The sequence below is a fragment of the Topomyia yanbarensis genome, chromosome 3 (assembly GCF_030247195.1).
Source record: "Topomyia yanbarensis strain Yona2022 chromosome 3, ASM3024719v1, whole genome shotgun sequence".
In the NCBI taxonomy this organism is placed as follows: domain Eukaryota; kingdom Metazoa; phylum Arthropoda; class Insecta; order Diptera; family Culicidae; genus Topomyia; species Topomyia yanbarensis.
Window position 1 is genome coordinate 423,862,284 of NC_080672.1, and position 14,847 is coordinate 423,877,130.

Here is a 14,847-nt window from a genome sequence, read left to right on the forward strand (position 1 = left end):
GATTCCAATAATTATTTTGAGTGACGACGGTCACCGTAAGATGGAAAAAAGTGACCAAATTCTCACCTAAAAATGTAGGTGATTAGAACCAAAAAGTGTTGCGTTTACTTTCAGATTTTTTTTTTGAATTTTCGGGTAACATTTCCTTTTGGATAATGGCAGTTGGGAAGTTTCTGAATGACGTAAATTGATGATAGGCGTTTTTTTGAAATTCAAGATGGCGGCTTCTGGTTACAACAAACACTTAAAACCACCGTTAATATAGGTGTCATTTTAAAGGTAGTGTTTAGTAGAAGGCAAAAAATGATGGTTGGAGCCATTTAAAAATCTAAGATGGTGGATTCCGATTATTACAAAACACTGAAAACCACCATCAGCATGGGTGTCATTTGAAAGGTAGTAATTAGTAGATGGTAAAAATTGATAATTGGCGCCATTTTGAGTTCAATGATGGCGGCTTCCGGTTACTACAAAACATTGAACATCATCATCAATATGGGTGTCAATTAATATGTAGTGTTTAGTAGAAGGCAAAAATTAATGATTGGCGCCATTCCGAAATCCAAGATGGCGGCTTCCGGTTGCCACAAAACACTGAAAATCACCACCAATATGGGTGTCATTCGAAAGGTAGTTATTAGAAGAAGGCGAAAATTGATGATTGGTTCCATTTGGAAAACCAAGATGGCCGCTTTCGGTTATCACAAAACACCGTAAACCACCATTAATATGGATTTCTTTGGAAAGGTAGTAATTAGTAGAAGGCGAAAATTGACGATTGGAGCCATTTGAAATCCAAGATGGCGGCTTCCGGTTACCACAAACCAACATCAAAAACCATTATCAATATGGTTGTCATTTGAAAGGTATTGATTAGTAGAAGCCAAAAATCGACGATTGGCGCCATTTTGAAATCTAAGACGATTGACTTGGTTTGTTTGATAGAGCCAATCAAACGAATTTTCATGCGAGAGGTGACAGAATGGGGTCAATACACTGACAAAATCGGGGGTAAACTGAATCAGGCACAGGTTTGGCAGCCCTGTCAGATTTCTGCGCGTATCCTGTCGGGTTAGTTCAGCTAGGACGAACTCGGTTTCGCTCGCGTTTTCTGGCAAATTTTGACAGGAACCGAGCTAAACCCTGGCATAACTCGGATATAAACTGTGTAAAGATCCTGGTAATTCCTACCTGGTAGAATTTAGCACGAATCGAGCAAAACATCTGACAAAGATGTGGCAGGAACCGTACAGAGATCTTGGTCGTACATTTCTGGTTCGATTCTGGATAAAAGTGAGCAGCATCGGTTGGTTTAACCGCTTCTGTCAGAAACGGTTGTTGCATTTGAGCGAATTCGTTGCCAGAATTCTCGCACAAATCGCGCAAAATGCTCGCAGAAACTCTGTCAGCATCAATTTCGCTTTGTTCAACTTTTGCTAACTTTCTGCTTGCCACGCTGACCGGGCGGTGGCTGATAATATCCGGTCTTCCCTATATTTCTAAGTACTTCGATAACTATGTTTCTAGAATCATCCATTTCGTAAACTAGCATACGGTGAAATGGAAATCGTCGTACTGACGCTCTTCCTTTTTTCAAATCATCTATCTATTGCTTTTAACCCTTTCATGTCCAAAGTTTTTCTAGTGCATGCAGGGTTTCAAAACTATTTTTCCTTGAAAACAGTGAGGTTAAGAAACACGAAATCATTTTTCATAAAGATAGGAGCTTCCCTCGCAGCGCTAGAAGCTGCTCAATTTCTACCTTCTAATGGTCAATTCCCCTAGAATATTCGATTTGAAACAGATTTTGCTTAGTGACCGCACCCCACAACCCATAACCCTGGAATCGGAAATCGGATCGAGATGAAATTTAATAGCCATTTACGGGGATAAAACACCTTTCATTTTAGACCAAGTTTGGTCGAATCTCCGGGAAACAAATGAAACTGTAATTCTGAATTTGGATACTTCCGCCGGGGCTTCCGGAACCGACGATGGTGGCCAATATGACCAAAGAGACTTTTAATGGCTGTTAGTGACCTAGTACTACAAATCTAAGTAGATGTGGCACCATTTTGAAAAAGTTTTCACCTTTATACATTCATTACAGAATTTTGAAAATCGACATTGTCTGGCTAATCGTACTCTTCACTCTGCAATTCCGGAACCGGAAGTCGGATCCATTATAAATTCAATAGCAGCCTATAGGAATGTTGTACCTTTCATTTGAGACTAAGTTTTTGAAAATCGGTTCACCCATCTCTGAGAAAAGTGAGTGAGATTGCGGTCACATACACACACAGAATTGACGGATTGTATCGAATGGTATATGTCACTCGGGCCTCCGGGTCCCCGTTTAAAAGACGGTTTTCAGAGCAGTTTTCTATTGAGAAAGGCAAAACGTAAATCGTATGAATAAGTTGTAGCAAATAGTGGCACATTTTACACTTTTATAATTAGTGGCTCATGTCCCTTCAGATTTGACCGCACTTACCGCTTGATGACGTCCCAGTTTGATATTTCTTTTGAGTGTTTTGAGAAAACTGAGAAAACGAAAATCGTCAACGCAGGCCTGGATACGGTTAAAGAAATATAAACAAATTTTGGTATCCTCGCATCGTTGTCCGGAGCAGTTGGATATGTAAGGATATTTATTATTTTTAATCTAGTCCTGTAATTTAATTCTATTAATCGAATCGTATATTTAAAGCATTGTCATCAATAACCCCAGGGTTGAAAAATTGATTCGGTTCTGTGACTTCGAATCTAAAGACTATGGCGTGCGGCATCGAAGAATTTATTCCGTGCATTTTAGGTCGTCTTGTTTCAAACACCTATTAAATCTATCTAAAGGGTAAATGTTGCAAAATTACACAAACTAAACATTAAAAATCTGACACGTTTCGTTTTGTAGATGATGATCGAGTTGCACTTTTTGTTGCCAACGAACGGAAAACAGCGACCAGCTGCTGCATTTGCTCCACCACCCGTTTTTTCTAAGAGATCAGAGATGTGTATTTTCGCTCTGCAGTTTGTTGCTTTTAGCTAAATAGTTGAAGAAATTTTTCTCCTCAAAATATTTGGTAAGTAAATAAGAACAGTTTTGCATGTAATATAAGTTGTTATCGTGGGCGTGGAAACGACATTTATTCACTATTACTTATGGATACACTGGAAGATAAACTAATGGCGCTTTCGTTTTTGACTCAGCACTACACCAGTGTAGTCGAAAAAACGAAAGCGCCATAAGACTAATTTAATTTCTACCACTTTTTATAGATTATTTCTGCTGCCTCTGTACTCCTTGCTGTCGTTCGATTCCGTTCACGTAGCTTCGACGTGCTGCCTCGTGGATCATCAACTCGTTGGTAGCGAGCCGCGTGGCTTGTTTCGATATTCCACCTGTTACTATGGGCCTTGGTTGCGTTTAGATGACCTCGCATCTGCGTGGTGACTTCAGGTATGGTTAAGATGATCGGTCGTGGTATAGCGTATATATAATAACATTTTTTGCAGGAAACTATTCAGTCATGTCAAACTGAGGCTTCCAATAGTCAACACCGGTGAAACAACGTCATCTCGGTTATTGACTTCAGATACATCGAGCAATACGGAACATATGAACAAGACTGTAGCTTACCCGAGCTCCGAGCCACTACAATTCCATTTGACTTTAGTCATACCGGCTTGAATATAATATAGAATTCTGGCTGTCTAAGAGACAAGTATTTTAATTGTGCATTCATTTTTTTTTGTTTTTTGTTGATGATTAATTCATTTCAAATATATTTGTAGTTGGGACTGTGGCCACATTTGCAATTATGGCGCCGCTGACATATGAGCAAGCGTATGGGGGATGACCACTAGTGAATAATTGTTCTTAAACCTGAGGGGTAACCACCCATATTGAAGTGTTTTGTTACCAGCCGCCATCTTGGATTTCAAAATGACGCCAATCATCAATTTTCACTTTCTAATAATTACTACCTTTCAAATGACCCTCATATTGATGGTGGTTTTAAGTGTTTTGTGGTAACAGGAAGCCGCCATCTTGGATTTCAAAATGGCGTCAATCATCAATTTTCGTCTTCTAACAATTACTACCTTTCAAATGACCATCATAGTGATGGTGGTTTTCAGTGTTTTGTGGTAACCGGAAGCCGCCATCTTGGATTTCAAAATGGCACCAATCATCGATTTTTATCTTCTACTAATTACTACCTTTCAAATGACCCCCATATTGATGGTGGTTTTCAGTGTTTTGTGGTAACCGGAAGCCGCCATTTTGGATTTCAAAATGGCACCAATCATCAATTTTCGCTTTCAACTAATCAATACCTTTCAAATGACACCCATATTTATGGTTGTTTCAAGTGTTTTGTGGTAACCGGAAGGCGCCATCTTGGATTTCAAAATGGCGCCAATCATCAATTTACAGCTTCTACGAATGGCTACTTTTCAAATGATACCCATATTGATGGTTGTTCTTAGTGCGAATGTCAAGCATCCATATAATATATATTGGAAGCCTAAACTTTGGGTTATCCGAACGTTACAGAAATTTTGGGTTATCCGCTCGTTATAAATTTTGGGTTATGCGCTCAGTACTCAAATTTTGGGTTATCTGCTCAGTACTCAAATTTTCGGTTATCCGCTCAGTACTCATATTTTGGGTTATCCGCTCAGTACTCAAATGTTGGGTTACACCAGAAATGGTGTTCCGATATTGAAGTTCAGATTTTTATTTTGTAAACTAGTGTAACAAATTGCCCTTTTTGGGTGACTTTGGATCCTTGACTTTCGAAATATATAGGAAACCCACAAATACCGAAAGAATTGTACCAAATATTAAATCAGTTGTGGAATTTGCGTTACGACTTCGTCTCATCAGATTCCGACACTAACTTATTGGCGATTAAACTTATTTCAGAAGATCTGAAGAAAGAAGACAGAAACCGTGACCGAACTAATATCTGGAATTAAATATTTATAGCACAATGCTTTGTAGTATGTACCTATTAGCAGAATCAAAATAGGATAGGCTGAGTGGAAATGAATCACGTGAATTAGAAATAAAAAAATTGTTGCTAAGAAAGTTTTCGTCTTTGCGCAACGAAAGCACAGATTGCCATCATGTAGATTGCGCATGCAACCGCTAACAAACAGGGATGACACATTGAAATCTGTGTTTCGGTCAAAAATATCTTTTTACCATCTGTGATAACTGAAACAGGAAAAAACTGTTATAATTTTTCGAAAAATCACAATATTTCCAAATCTGTGAAATTTTCATCAATATGCCAAAAATTTGCCATCTGTGTAAAGGAATTTGTGTCCAAAAATTGTGAAAAAAATCTATGACATTACAGAAAAATTTGTGAATATGATAACCCTGCTAATAAATTAGATATGTAGGTATATCACCTCAAACATTGAATCCATGCGCGCAAAGCAAAATGAGTCAACGCTGATGATGATGAGTAGAACGAAAGAGACAGATAGTACCACGACACTATGTTAACCGTGTTTGCAAATGGAGCTCGAATGTACAAGCGATTTTGTGTATAAATAATTGTGTTCGAGATTGTACATAAAAGCGCGCTGGAAACGAGCACAACACAAAAGAAAGCATAGTGTTTGAACGGACAAGCTCAGTCGCGTTTTGGACGGATCCGGGTAGCGTACCTCCACAGCCAGTGTAACGGACTCAGCTACACTGGCTGTGAAAACACACAGCACCGTGATCTGCTCCGCCTTCCGTTCAACAGGCAATTGAGCTTGTCCAGCCAAATCCGTTCTTTAAATAGTAGATGATGACGACATTCATAGAAGCTTAGCGCGCTAGGAACACAAATCTGTCGTGTCGGACTTGGGAAGCGCTATCTTCTGTGTGTAAATGCGAGATATTTTGACTAGGTTGTACATTATTTAAATTTTAAATATCATGTTATCAAAAATCTTTAGGTTTATCTATTGAAATCTATTCTTAGAAGTATTTTGGGGCCACATGTGCAAAAAATTTGAAAATTTATCGTGAGATGACTGAATTATCTCCGTTTAAAATTGGACCACTTTTCGTTACGTACCATTTTTGTAGAATTAGCAAAGTACCCGAAAATTTAGTTCTTTTTGTCATCTTGATAGTTTAAATCATTTCTTTTCCACAGTATGTGTTTGTATAGGACTTATGTATACCTATTTCCTGAACGAAAATTCCGAACGAAACAATATGCAAGCTATGAGGATGGCTGGAAAAAGACTGCATAATAATCAACTGAATGCACGTCTTTATACTATCGACATAGCCTAGACACTTCAAACTATTTATTTTAATGCAAATGAAAACTTTGAAATATCTACCTGTCTTTTTCATCGCATTCTTCCTCTGTCGCTCTCTGTGCAAGGGGTTTGAAAGCCATAGAAAGTCCATTGTGTATTAATTAGCCTTTTCTCGGAAGCTGGGATTTTCAAAAACATTTCATAATTTTCTGATGCAATGGTTCTCAAATTCGTACAATCCGGTTTATTTATTTCCATTATACAAAAATGTTTTTTAACTTTAAATATATGATTTGATATCATTTGAATTCATTATTTCATTCAGCATCTTTTTATTCATTTTGTTCATCTGTGTTCATTTTATCTATTTTATTCGTTCATTCTTTGGATTCACTCTGATCAGTTTATTCTTTTCGTGCATTTTACTCATATAATTCATTTAACTGTTTTATTCACTGTTTTCATTCTATGCATTCTATTCATTTTTTCCAGTTCATACATTTTGTTCAGTTTCTTCATTTTAATAATCTGACTATTTTTTCAGTTTTATTCATTTCATCCAAATAATTTATTCGACACAATTTATTAATTTTTCAATTAATTTATATCCTTTTACTATCTTTAATTTTTCATTTTATTCAATGCATTTTATTCTGCTCATTTTCTTTTTTTTATTTATTTTATCAATTTAGTTCAGTTTGTTTATTTGATTCGTTTGTTTTACTTATTCATTTCATTAATTTTTTATTTCATTCATTTTGTTCATTTGATCCATTTCATTCATTTGATTCATTATATTCACTGTATTCATTAAATTATTCATTGGTTTGTATAGGACTTAATCAAATTGATTCATTTAATTCATTTGATTCATTTGGTTTTTATCTTTAATTTTACTCATTTCATGTTCAGTCATTCTTTTATTTATTTTATTCAATTTGATAGTTTGAATCAATTTATTCTATTAGTCTTTTAACGGGTGCGCGACGTTAGGCATAAATACGCTAGGCATAAGTACATTAGGCATAATGGACGATTGGCATAATGGATGATTGGCATAATGGACGATAGGTATAATTCACAAAAAAATTAAAAATAATCGCAAGGTTTTTCTTTGTTGTAGAGATTTCAACCTTATGCTCATTTTGCGGGTTAGAAGCTTTGATGTATAAAATTGCATACCTTCGAGAGACAGCAAAATGAAAAACACCAAGCGAGATACTTATTTCTTACAAGTGTAGAATTTGTTTTGTATTTTTTCCATGGATGAGCTGAATGCATTCTACATTAGAGTGTACAGTTTTGATTGTTTGTTGGATGTATTATCAATACTATTATATCCAAATATTGAACAATAAAGAGTAATAATGAACAGCCATGATGTCATGGAAACTTGCAGTTTCCGTAGTTTTATCTTTGATGGCCTCAAGAAAATAATTATTGGACTGAATAATATGGGAGATAATCAATATAGAAGCGAAAAATTCATCATTCTTTCTCTTTCTTGAAAATATATATCTTGAAGAACAGTTCACTTCAAGATATATATATTTTCTTCTTCGACAATTGCACCATGCATGTATGTAAGAACTAATCGAAGTTAATGTGTGTTAATCATACCCTAACACAAATGAGATCAATTTTATTTTTTTGTTTATTATATTTATTGGAAGCAGGCAAAAGCCTCCTGGAGCTAGCTTTCATTCAAAATCTCTCTCCAACAGGCATAAAACCTCCTTATTTTCATAATCTATTTTAGTTAGGTGCAATTTATCGGTTGTACGTCGAGTAACACAGGCTGAATACTCGTATGCCAAGCAACCGGTTTGCTTCGTTAATTTGAGCAAAGATTTCTTCAAGTATATATAGTAGAATAAAATTATGATCGAGTTTGATCAGCTTCTGTTAAATTCTGTTGAGTGATACTTCAATATGTTAATTTATGCCTAACGTCCATTATGCCTAACGTATGTATGCCACACGTCCGTATGCCTAACGTACTTATGCCTAATGGGGTACACCCTCCTATAACTATTAGTAAATGTAGTTAAATTTTTCATTTAATGAGCTAATCTAATTTGATTCGTGTATTTTATGATTTTGATGTACATTAATCATTCTACTCATTTTATGAATTTGAAAACCTTTTATTTCATTTTTTGCTTTATTTTTTTTTATTTCGTTCGTTTTATTGATTTTCTATAATTTATTCAGTTTATTCGAGATTTTATTCGTGCTGGACTAGAAACTGTTTTCATCCCACCTCCAGTTGAGTGCCTACTTCGCATGAGTTTTGCAAAATAATAAATGATCCAACAGTGATATGTGTAAGAAATGTCTCATCTCACTGTTAGGTGAATTGAATCGGTTTTTGTTTTAATATAATTTGATAATTAGTGTATCTTGCGCTTATATTTTATGCATTTATTTTATATTTAGGGTAATTAAAACTAATATCTTATATTTTATAGAGGGTGTACCAGGAGTTGCGAGCTAAACGTAAAATGCCTCTTCTTGATTAAACTAGAATTTTTAGGCATTATTTATTATCATAATAAAAGACCATAAGTGCGGAGCGAACGTGCGAATGGAGTCTTAGTTGACTTGCGCAACACTACCGCCAGGTCTGATTTGTCTAAATCGATTAATCACCTTATGAAATTCCATCAACAATCAACAAAACGCCAGCGAAAAATTTGTCTGTTTTCTCACATTTTCACAATGTATTCAAAATAATACGGAATGTTTGAATAATGAACAGTTGAATTACCAAAATAAAGTCGCAAAAATTATTTAAGTTGCGGTTTTTCTTAATCGATTGATGATTAATTGACGCAAATTCATCTACAATTAACAGCACTACAACCGTTTAATTTATGCCACATTTTTGCGATGCGGATCAAATCTGAAATTTCAGTCTCCTGCGAGGGTCAATCAAATTTAAACAGGTAAAACAAAAAAAAATATCTTACCAACCTATCCACAGCTAAAAGCATACTTGACAAACATTCAACAGTGCCACAACCGCCCCCACCACGATTACCACTATCAATTAATCACCAGTCATTGATGTTGATGACGCGTAGAGCCCATACTTGGTGGTGGTAAGAGAGCTGCTCCAAGCCCCATATTCACGTACCTATCCTGGCATCATTCTTTTCACCAGCAGCAACCGGCCTCCCTACAGGCTTGTCAATGGGATCAGTCATGTGACTGACATCCGTTTTTTGCACTCATTTTTCATCCCTCCGACCGACGAAAGAGGCCTGTCGTAAGACCGTAAGCTTTACACACTTTCCAACCATCAGAGGGTATTGTTCCGTTCCATGCGTGGTTCAACAGCACACGTGGTCGAGTGCCACACAACCCCCCCCCGGATGCCGAAAAGTCCTTCACAGCTCCTTCCCACGGAAAGTAGGCAGTAAACGACACTATAAATTAAGAGTGCTTCTACGTACCTACTCACCGGAGCCGTCTCTAGTGGGTACTTTTTCCGACTCGTAGAACATACGAAAGTTCAAATGTAGCATCGGAAGCACAAAATGACGTTCATTGCTGCTTTAGAGAAAGGGTTGAGAGAGGAAAAAAGGTTTTTAATAGTCAAATGTTCATCCAGCTAGGATTAATGATTCCTAACAGTGACCACAAAAATCTCCGTATAAGAGATAAAATTACGTGCGTTCAATCTAATTAAAAGATTTATTCGAAACAGAGATGAAGTATCTGAATACAAGTTGTGAAATATTTAAATTACAGGAAACGATATCTGAGCTGAAATGTAAATATTTCCCTAGAAAACGGAAATGAGGAATTATCGACGTGAAAAGGTTAATTAATTACTGCTAGATAACAGGAAATAGAAACGAACTTTCCTTAAACTCTATCAAACCACGCAAAAGCAAACACGTCAATCTATTTTTATACCGCTATCGTACCACGAAACACTACTTACTTTCTACTTACATTTACACCTCCACTAGACGAAAAGTAACAGCAATTCACTCGAACTGCTTACGGAGCTGCTGCCAAACAGATAAGCTAGCTTCAGCCCCGCTAAGACCGTTCTTAACCAAACCGAGCTCAGCCGGGGGATTAGCATGCCTATCATGTAAATTCCCGACGAAACGAAAACATCACAAAACATAATATACTCGTATGTTTATCAGCATACAGAATCTCTCTTCCTCCGCACCTTACAACATAGGCATATTCGGAAACTCGGAATTCGTCGTCTCCTTCGCCACAATCACGTGCCGAGAAAAAATTGCCTGGAAATAAAGGCAAAGGCACAATGACTGCGTACTATGTCGGATGTGAACTGGAATGCCGAAATCACCCAAATCTGCCTCTAGGAGAAATGTAATTCCCTGCTTTCGGTGGGAAGAATCAGGTGGCATCGATGGGGATCAAGGGCACGGTTCGGTGTCACGATTCTTACAGTGTTATGGATTTTTTTTATTTCGATAGCTTCAAGATTACACTCGTGAGGAAATAAACAAGATGATAATACTGAATCATTAGGATTGCTTTAATTGAAAGTAAAGTATAACCACCACTTGTAACACATTAACCCTACGACGCACAAACTAAGGGTTTATTAAGTTGATGGAAAGTTATTGTAAAACATGTAACATATGATTTTATTTTTTTGACTATTAACCCTTTCATGCCCAATTTTTTTTCTCGTGCATGTAGGGTTTCAAAACTATTTTTCCTTGCAAACGGTGAGGTCAAGAAACACGAAAAGCCTTTTTTCATAAAGATAGATGCTTCCCTCGCAGTGCTAGAAGCTGTTCAATTTTTATCGTCCAATGCTCAATACAATTCTCGTAGAATATTTACAATAGTCCAATCGCGTGGAATATGTAGCCAAAGACAATATAAATTGATGAGTTAATTATTAATTTTCAATAATATTGCAACATAACAAAGTTATATGAAAAATTCATTTTCTATCATCAACGTAAAATGTTACTGGCAGCACTGCTCCATCGAAATCTAACCAGACTAATTGCAATAACTTCAGCTCTAGAGCTGGTCCTTGAAACTATTATTACTCAAATGAAAGGCAATCGTCACATTTATCAGCCTTACTTGTTTTGTGAGCAAATTTTGCCTATATCAAAAGTTATAGCTGTTTAAAAACGTTGTTGTCCACAAAAAACGTGGGCATGAATGGGTTAATGAAATTATTTCATATGCATATGGCGGTGGTCAGCTATTTTCGCCCACGTCCCTTATCATTTATTTTCATGAAGTGATTCATCAGCAGTGCTATCTTTGAAAATGAACCACCTCGGTTTTAGAATATTTTTTTCCGATCTTATTTTAATGCGAATAATTAAGCAGTCTTCATTTCGTTATATTCTGAATTGCCCATATTTTATCGCATTTTAAATATTCTTTGATTAGATGGCATTATTAGGGAACACATATCTGCCGGTTGATGCCGAGCTGAGATTTCTTTAGACTGAGCAAACTAATTTCTTTGTTTGTTTAGTATTTATTTGTCAAACTAGGAAACTATTCCACTAGGTATTCAATGCGCCTGGGGAATACGCATGGTTTTGTTTGAGTGACTTTTGAATTATGTATGAGGGTTTAGAATTGACGATTCGCAAGAGGAATTCAAAACCAGTTACATGTTTTCGACAGTCATATCAGCACGAAGAACAAATGTTTTATTGTCATATTCATTGATTTACTTTTAGTCCATTAAATCATCAATAAATTATATTAATTGTTCTTATTGTATTGAGTATAAGAAGCAAGGAATAATAAAATCGTTCACCTGCCGTTTGATTCAATTAAACATATGCAACACTCCCGACTTAACATTTCTAAAATAATTTAATAAATTCTCGGCAACCGGCTGCCCAGAGCAATAAACACTTGACAACACTACTGAAAGATGCATAGATCGTATCGCTCATCAATCCAGATTTGTGTAACTCTTTACCCAATCCTACCAAAAAAACGCATTTCCGTGGCAAACGTGGAGATGAAGAGGTATACACGGTCTCCATAACAACGTTTGCACAACATTTCTTCCCTTCCTCGATGACTGTGAGGACGTGGCCGGCACCGGTAATGGCATTTCAAAGTATAGAACTCTCGAAACGTGCACATTGAGGATGGATAGCTACTCCTAGGCCCCATTCGTTGATTCTGCAATTTCGCTATCTCTGGTCAATCACGGAGTAGCAACTACGAATTGTATGGTCATCATGCTAATGCTCATGAAATTACTGATTATCAAATATGAATATGACTGATTTATAAGATGAGTATGCGCAATTTTTCCAACTGATTAGTGAAAATATAATGTGATTCGGTTCCGTACAATGAATGAGCTCCGAATTTTTTAAAAGGGGCCTCAATATTAAAAGCTATGTCGGAGTCATGACAAAAGAATGTCATAAACTTGGATCAGAACCACCAAAAGTTACTAGTAATTCTGATGAGCAATTTGCAAAATAATTTTTCGTCATTTGTAAAAAAATATTCGGTTGAAGGAAAGGTTACGCAAATACACGCCTTTGAAAGTGCCAGATTTCAATGAATCTAGCATTTATTATTGGTTCCAGGGTTTGAAAGTTTCTCGTTTCCGACTAGATGATATGCCTACTATGAGAGAAAAATATGTGCGATAAACTGCTTGTCATCAAAGCTAACGTTGATTTCAAACTCTGGTTGGTTGTCATGAGAATCGAAGTCTTCCGGCCACGGCTGCAGATTCCCTGCCAGATAAACAACTTACTGCCAAAGTTATCCAAGCATCGTCCATCAGAATGCATCCGTTTGATCATACAGCTTTCGGGCTCGAATTTTGGCCGTACTGAGTTGCTACACAATCCTTCCCGAATTCGCATATACCGAACTGTACTGCACAGAATTTGTTGACTACAACTACGTTCAACGTCTTCATTACTTACGTCTTTCAATTCTTTTGCGATTATCGAACCCGACCATGTCGTGATTTTATTACTTTTTGGACAGAATTAATTCGTTCCTTTTTCTATCGCGTGGTAATTCGAGAAAGCACCACCCCCTATCGGCCCACCCCTGAGTCGATTCATAGTCCCACCAAGAGTACTGCTAGTCAATCCGGTTTTGTTAAAAGAAGTTATTAAACTTTTAGCAAAGTGATGTCTGAGTCAGTTTTGCATGGGACCTAGCAGTGCATGGTAGTGTATCAGTACTCGATTACCACGAACTACACATTTTTGTGAAATAACGGTTAGATTTAAATATGTAGATGAAAAGATTCATAATCCTATATATTACTATGTAAGATCCGTTAGTTTGTGGATATACCATATTAAGAACCTATACCTAACGCAAATGTCCATTTAATGGCATTCCGATGTGAAAAAAAAAATACTTTTTAGCTATGGATCCTCCGCCATCATGTGCGGCATCTCACCCGCAACTTTGATGCGGCATCTATCCCAATTATAGGGGAGAGATGCCGCACGACAAAATTTTCCTCTGAAATTGTGGATGACAATACTCATAATCAGAATGCTTGTAAAAGATCCCAGCTTTTCAAAACGATACATGATTTACCAAAAAAATCGAACAGTTTAAAAAAACGAAATTTTAATATGGTGCTGAAAAATTTCCGACACTTCGTGATGAAACTGGGCGCACATAATCATTAATTATTAAATTTTAAAATTAAATTAAATTATTAAATTTTAAAATTAAATTAAATTATCGTGAGTTAATAATAAGGATTATTTTACATCTCCAGTGTTGTAATTTTTCGAAAGAGAATCTTACAATATCATATTACCGTAAAAAAGTGACCCCATATACGAGATATAGGGAGTGCGGCATCTCTCCCGAAATTACCCTGTGTGTAAGAAAATGTGATACAATTTTGAACAATTTTTGTCTTGAGAACATCGATAGGAATACATTTCAATTTTCGGCTTATTTTGTTTCTTTCTGTTTATGCGTTATTTAAATGTAGTATCGTTTTAGGGTGTGTGTGGAAACCACGTGATGTATTTGGTTATGCGTCATAATCACTTTACTCGCTCCACTCTCGGTAACACGGGGCAATTTTTATGGTTTCAGATTGACCAATTTGCCTTTCTCATATAGAAAGGTTATGAAATCGCTCCAATCAACGACTTTTTAACCGAAGCGCGGAGAGCCGAATCTTATGTATTATTCGACTCAGTTCGACAAGATCGGAAAATGTATGTGTGTGTATGTGTCTATCTGGCAAATTATATTGCCTCTGTTTCTGAGAGATGGGTGGACTGATTTGAACAATCTTAGGCCGATGACATGCTTACGCGATTTGCGAAGCGGTAGCGGTAAGCGAAGCGAATGCGTTTGACCTATCTCTTTGGTGTGTGCATGTAGAACGCGTAATACTGTCATAGTAAAAGCGGGGCGAACGCGGCAAAACACTATGTAAAGAGCTCAGACGCGTCCGCAAACGCTTCGCTTTCCGCTTCAGCTTGTCATCGGTCTTACTCTTGAACGAAAAGTACAACGTTCCCATCGGCTGCTGTCGATTTCAGTTCGATCGGGATTCCGGTTCCGGAGTTA

General features: G+C 36.7%; 1 long non-coding RNA gene across 1 annotated transcript; it reads left to right on the forward strand.

The window, feature by feature from the left end:
- The first annotated feature begins 2,430 nt into the window (after positions 1-2,430).
- LOC131692501 (uncharacterized) lies at positions 2,431-3,298 on the forward strand. Its single transcript, XR_009305989.1, has 4 exons — positions 2,431-2,641; positions 2,711-2,854; positions 2,915-3,083; positions 3,280-3,298. It is a non-coding gene; the product is annotated as an uncharacterized LOC131692501 (long non-coding RNA).
- The last annotated feature ends 11,549 nt before the right edge of the window (positions 3,299-14,847 follow it).